The following is a 6,401-nucleotide window of genomic DNA, read 5'->3' as shown; positions in this document are numbered from 1 at the left end:
TGTCCAAGGTCACACAGCTTATAAGTGACAGGGCAAGAAATAAAATCCAGGACTCTTCTGATTCCAAACATGTAGACTGAAGTCCAAGTATTTAGAAAAAGCTACAACAGCCAACTCCTGGTTGTTTATAAAAGTAAAAATAAGCCTCTACAATTGTGGGCTTCAATGAATGTTGTACATTATAACATTTTATCGATGACAACATAAACCCACTGACCACATGTGATACTGTTTGGCCCCTTTTCATCTTCATTGTTATCCTTAGGCAAAGTATTTTTTAGGAAAATAGTTTTGTCTATTTCTGAAAAAGGGTAACTTTTTCAGAAATATTTAGTTCACTAGAAACAGGAAAAAGCAAACTACTAGAAATGTACTGAATTAAGTTGTGAAATTTAATTTCAAAACCATGTAGGTCCATAAGACCTCATCATGGAATAACGGCATTGCAGAGAAAGGAATGTGCAGAGCCCAAAATGGTTTGCATCCTTGAGGTGATACAAACAGACAAGCCGTGTTACCTTCCCATGGCTGTGACAAAAAGCCTGTAGTAAACAGTGGAGAATGGAGAAGGTCCATGCAGGCTGGGGTTTTCAGGTCATGGTCTCATGGCCTCCAAGACCAAAAGCTTCTGGAACAGCAAAGCTGTTCTGGGAAGCGCTGTGAACAAAGCCAATAATTCCAGTCACCGTCTCCAGGAAGCTTCTATTTAAATGAGAGAAACGGTTCTTCAACATAGGACAAGAGAAGAAATAAGAAGTCAGGAGACAAGACTGTACTGTGGGTGAACTGGTAGCTCTCAGACTCCAGCTTCTAGTCAGCAGAACTTTAGTACCTGGCCAATCAGAAGCCTCCACACCTCAAGAGTACAGAGGGCTCAGGGCCCCAGGACTTGGGAAGCTCTGACACACTTCCTACGTTTATCATCGCGGCTGTAGGAATCCCTGTTTGGAATGAGAGATTGCAGGTTCTTACATCTTGTTCAAACACTAAGAAAGAACACACCGAAAAGCAGAAACAAAGAATTGTACTCAGAAGCAAAGAAAAACAGGCCGCAGGCCAGACAGACAGCAAGAGAGCAATGGACTCTTGATCAACCACACAGCTCACATAGTGCAAGTGCTCACACGAGCAAGTGGGGCAGAGACAAGGTAGGTGTGAAGTCATGACTCTAATCCCAAAGACCAACACCAGCTGAAATATTTGTTTTTCGTTTCAAAAAAAATGTGTGTGTGTGTGTGTGTGTGTGTGTCTGTCTGTCTGTCTGTCTGTCTGTCTGTAGTTGAAATTATAAGTGGTTGTAACCCATCCAACATGGGCACTCAGAACTGAATTCTAGTCCTCTAGAAGAGTGGCAAGTGCATTTAACCACTGAACAATATTCCAAGCCCCTATATTTGTTTCTGAAAACATTATTATACACTTTAATACAGTCTAGCTAATTATAAGAATGAAATTTAACACTAGCTGTGAATTACCAGTGCTCTTACCTACCGGATAAATAGACAACATGTGTTTGCTAAAAATCAAGTTTCAAAAGTATTCACACCTGGTTTTTAAAGTCCAACTCACTGGCAATTAAAATTTTATAGATATAACTTCAAGCAGGTATAGTAACTCATGCCTGTAGACCAAGCACTGGGGAGACTGAAGCAGGAGAATTGTGACTTCAAGCAAACCTGTGCTACATAGCAAGAATGTCTCACAAAAGAATGTCTGGTACTGTAGTTCTGTGATCGAGTACTTGTCTCACGTGTAGCCTTTCTCAATGGCCAATCCCCAGCACTGTTATATGTAAGAGTGTGTGTGTGTGTGTGTGTGTGTGTGTGTGTGTGTGTGTCCATGGATGTGTACATGGATGAATACCTTAATCTCTGGATTTAAGGTTATCCTCCTTATGCAAACCCCTTATGAAAAGTTACTTCCTCATTAATATGTTCCAGCATTCTTTATTTCCCTGGAAGATTGGCTTATCTGGGAAGAAATGGCAGAAGCATGTATTTGAGACAAGGAATTCCATGGTGGAGTGTGCTATGATTGACAGAACACCCCACACACACAGCTGTTGTCAGTTGTTGGGGGGGGATGTCATGTGCATGTGTAACATTTTGTTGTATACATGTTTGAAAGTCTCAAAGAGTTTTGTAAAAGGTAATGAAAACTGAGGGGAAAATAAAATAATATGGGCAACTTACTCACTTTAAATATGAGAGGTCAGCTTGAGAATGTGGGTGGGTGGGCCTTATGCAAACAGAGGCCACAGAGAAAAGATGGATGCTACCTGGAGAAGAATTGTATCTCTGGGTTGTAGCTCAGGCATCCTGCCTCAGTTTCTAGCCCACCTTGCAAACTTTAGATGTTTTATACCTCCATCATTACATTAGCCAGCTCCTGAAAATAACCTGCCTCTCTGTCTTTTCTCTCTCCTCCCTCTCTGTGTCAGAGAGAGAGAGAGAGAGAGAGAGAGAGAGAGAGCTACATAACTCTAATGTAGGAATCACTTCTACAGTTGGAATGGTACAATTTGGCACAACTAAGACGTTAAGATGTCCTCTTGGGATCATTTGAAGCAGGACAAGAAAAGACACAACACTTTGTGTTTTCCTTTTCTTTTTTGAAATTACATTTTGTTTGTCACAGTATGGCCATAGAGGTCACAGGACAAAATGTGGGTATTAACTCTCTCATCCCACCATGTGGGTCCTGTAGGCTGAGCCACGAGGCTTAGCAGACATTCTTACACTCGGGGGCATCTTGACAATCCCACTGAGTGGCTTTTATTAGAGAAGAGCTAGCTGTTCCTCTGCCATTTAAATGAGTCCCCACAGCACCACAGTGACATTCATCAGTGGCCCAAAATGACAAGGTCTAGGGTCCACAAAGCAGATGCTATACTGATACCCAGATAGATCAAGTTTAAGCTCCAAGCTGAAAACAAAACACCAGCCATGAAACCCAGCGAAGCAGCTTCCGTGATTGGCAGAGGCAGTGCGGATGGTCCAGACTCATGCCTGTCACATTATGCTGTTGTAAGAACCTGGACATCATGCATGAACTTTCAGAATCCCCCAGATTCCCTTGTGTACTTGCCTGTGATGGCGTGCACTGCAGATCAATAAAATTATTGTTGACAGAATCAGAATCAATGGAAACATGTGGAAAGGAGAGCCTACAGGGGAAGCATGGGGTTGGAGGAGGGAGGGGGGACTATGGACTTACATAATTCTGTGCATGGGTCATTGTTCCCATGTGCTTAGTCACTATTCAAAAATACCCATACCCAACGGCCACTACCCTAGGCATAGTAAAGATTACCTATCATGAGGCTTTCTGTGTTGCCTGGTATTGATACAGAAGTACCCAGCTATAAATATCTCTGGAAAAACCTGTTCCTTGCCTCCGGTTTAAGCAGCTTAACAAACATTTGCTGTCTTCAACACAAACAACCATACCACATGGAGCACAGCAGGGTCTTTCGACTAAGTGGTGACTCTTCCATTTTGGGGACTAACCCAGATCAAAGTTCACAAAGCAGAGAGAAGGTGCAGATTTGGCGAACCACTGACCTGTCCATCAAAGCACTAAGAACTCCACACCCCAAGTCCTCTTCATCCCCAGAAAAGTCCAGATGAAAGTCATGGAGTGTCCTCTTCACCCCACTGCTGTGGGGCACAGAACATAAGCTATGGTCCACATCTGTGGTTACAAGATCTCTTCTTCCTTTCTTCATTCACACTAACCTCCTCTCATCTCCCCAAGCATACCCCTCCTCACCTCTGTTCCTAAGTCCTCTCCTGCCCGTAAAGAATCACCGAAGCAGAAAATGGCATCTGTGGGTGACCCGTCACTCAGTCGGGAGGACGGTGTTCAATTGTTTACTATTTAAAGTCCAGTGGCTGAGATTGGGAAACAGAAGACACTTTCCCCGCCATTTCTGTAACGTTTCTGGTTGTCTCTGAGGAGGACTGTCCAAGAAATCACATAGCAGGGAATTGTTTTGTTATGTTTTAGTTTTTATTTTGTTTTGTCTTTTCTTAAACGGCATGAACATCTAAGAGTTATTCATCTTGAAGGACAGTGATGTGCTGGACCCTCCAGCAAGAATTATGACTAGTCTTCAGATTTGCTCACCTCTCCTCTGGCAGGCCAGCGTGGTGAACGCAGGGTAAAGCGCAACGAGGTGCAAGACACAGGAACCACTGCCCTGAAGCAACCATATGTGCAGGTATCTAGTCACTGATGACACCGTGGGACACAGGAGCAGAGGACAGTGCTGAAGGACTGTAATGGAGGGAAGGCGATCTGTACTCCAGAACATGAACAGACCTATCTGGACTGGTTCTTATCATGAGCGCCCCATAGTGCCTGTCGTAGAGCATCTCTTCACTTTTTACCAGGAATCCTTCAGCTACTCAGCAGTCTCATCCATTCATGAGGCTAGAGCCAGGTTTGCACAGCTACCCCTCGGTGATCCTCTAGGAAGCCAGGAAAATAAGACTCTTCCAGAACCAAAATGTCACTCAGGCTATGTCCATGGCTCCTACTCAAGTCATTCCTACTGCCCCAGTCCTTGACCATTTGTTGACCACGAAGGAGAGGTTCAACCCCAATGGCTGCCAAGTCTGCTGACTCCTAAGCTGACAAGTAAAAAGCTCTCATTGTCACCTCCACCCAAAACATGACCTTTCCCTACTCTGTGTACCCCATCCCTCTCTGTCACGGGTAGCTCACCTCATGAATGTGAGGTTCCTGGACTCCTCTCAAGTCGCTGAGTTTAAGGGAGCACATGGCCTGGGTCCAGCCTCGGGATCCTGAGAAACAACTTAGCTCATAGCTACCTAAGGAGACATACAGGACCTGGACTTCTCCTTCAGGAGAGAGGTCTTCTCTTCTCTCTTGGATAATAGGTCAGACATGCACACCAACAAGGTGGACCCTTCAGCACTTCATTCTTTTTTAAATGAGGACAACTGAGAAGCAACAGGTAGGAGAAAACCTCTCTCCTGCTGCTATTTGCCTAAAGACGGGAAATAAATTTGGAGAGTGCCCCTCTTCCCTCGTGGCAGAAAGTAGTTAACCACACAGACAATTCTAGACCCTCACCTGAGGTGCCTCCAAAGCAACTGCATAGGGGCTTGCCAGCTAGGCATTACCCCCAATTCACTGGTTTGTATGTGTGTCTTTCTGTAATTTACCTCTCTAGAAACTCAAAGACCTTGTCTTGGGTCTCCCTTTGTCACGAGGCTGAGTCCTAGACAACTCTGAGGGTGTCATGGCTCACGAGGGTTGCATGCCAATGAACACATGAGAATGAACTGCAATGTCCATGCTAATGAAACTGCCTGAGTTTTCTCTAGCTAGTCTGCTCCTTTCAGTCTAGTTTGCAGAACTTCATTCATATGAGGACATAGAGGAAGGCAAAGTGATGTTTGCCCCCCACAGGGATGATGTCAGCTGGAGAAGCCAGTGTTGACCTGAAGCTGCTATATGACCTCATTTCCCTATTATCTTAGTGACTACTGACCTTACAAGGTTTTCCTCTGTGTGTGTGTGTGTGTGTGTGTGTGTGTGTGTGTGTGTGTGTGTGTGTGTATGGAGGCCCAAGGTCGATTGCAGGTGTCTTCATTCCTATTCCATTGCTGTGAAGAGACCATGACCAAGGCAATTTATAAAAGAAAAGCATCTAGTTTGGGGCATGCTTATAGTTTTAGAGTATTAATTCCATGATCATTATGGTGACAGGCAGGCAGATATGCTGCTAGACCTGGAGCTGAGAGTTTACCTCTTATCAACAAGATGGTAGCAGAGGGACAGCCTGGGCCTGGCTTAGGCTTCTGAAACCTCAAAGCCCCGCCCCCTGCCACCAGTAACACTCCTCCACCAATAGGATCACACTTTCTAATTCTTCCTAAACAGCCCACCAACTGGGAAAAAATGTTCAAATGTATGAGCCTTTGAGCCCCTCTTATTCAAGCCCACCACATGGAGAATCTTCCTCCATCCTACCTCACCATATTCCTTTCTGACAGGATCTTTCACTGGAATAGCTAGTCTAGATAGCTGGCTTGCTCCTGGGATACTGTCTCTGCTTTCTCACCTGCAGGGGCTGCCACACTCACCTGGCATTTACTTGGGTTCTTGCACGGCAAGCACTTTAACCTCTGAGCCATCTCCCCAGCCCTGTGTGCCAGTTCTGACTTTTTTTTTAATTTTTAAATCAAATTTTAATTTTTTGAGATTATCATATAAATTACCTATATGTCCCTCTTTAAGACAGTCTTTTGGAGAACAGCACCGGGGTAGCTAGGGGGCAGGGTCGGCTGACACTCGCCAACTACCCACAACACCCGCCACAGGATCTTACAGCTTCTGCTCCAGTCCAATCATGCGGGACCTGAGACTGC

The sequence above is a fragment of the Mus caroli genome, chromosome 17 (genome assembly GCF_900094665.2).
Source record: "Mus caroli chromosome 17, CAROLI_EIJ_v1.1, whole genome shotgun sequence".
Taxonomy (NCBI): Eukaryota; Metazoa; Chordata; class Mammalia; order Rodentia; family Muridae; genus Mus; species Mus caroli.
The sequence above is the reverse complement of the archived record's forward strand: the minus strand, read 5'-3'. Positions refer to the sequence as shown.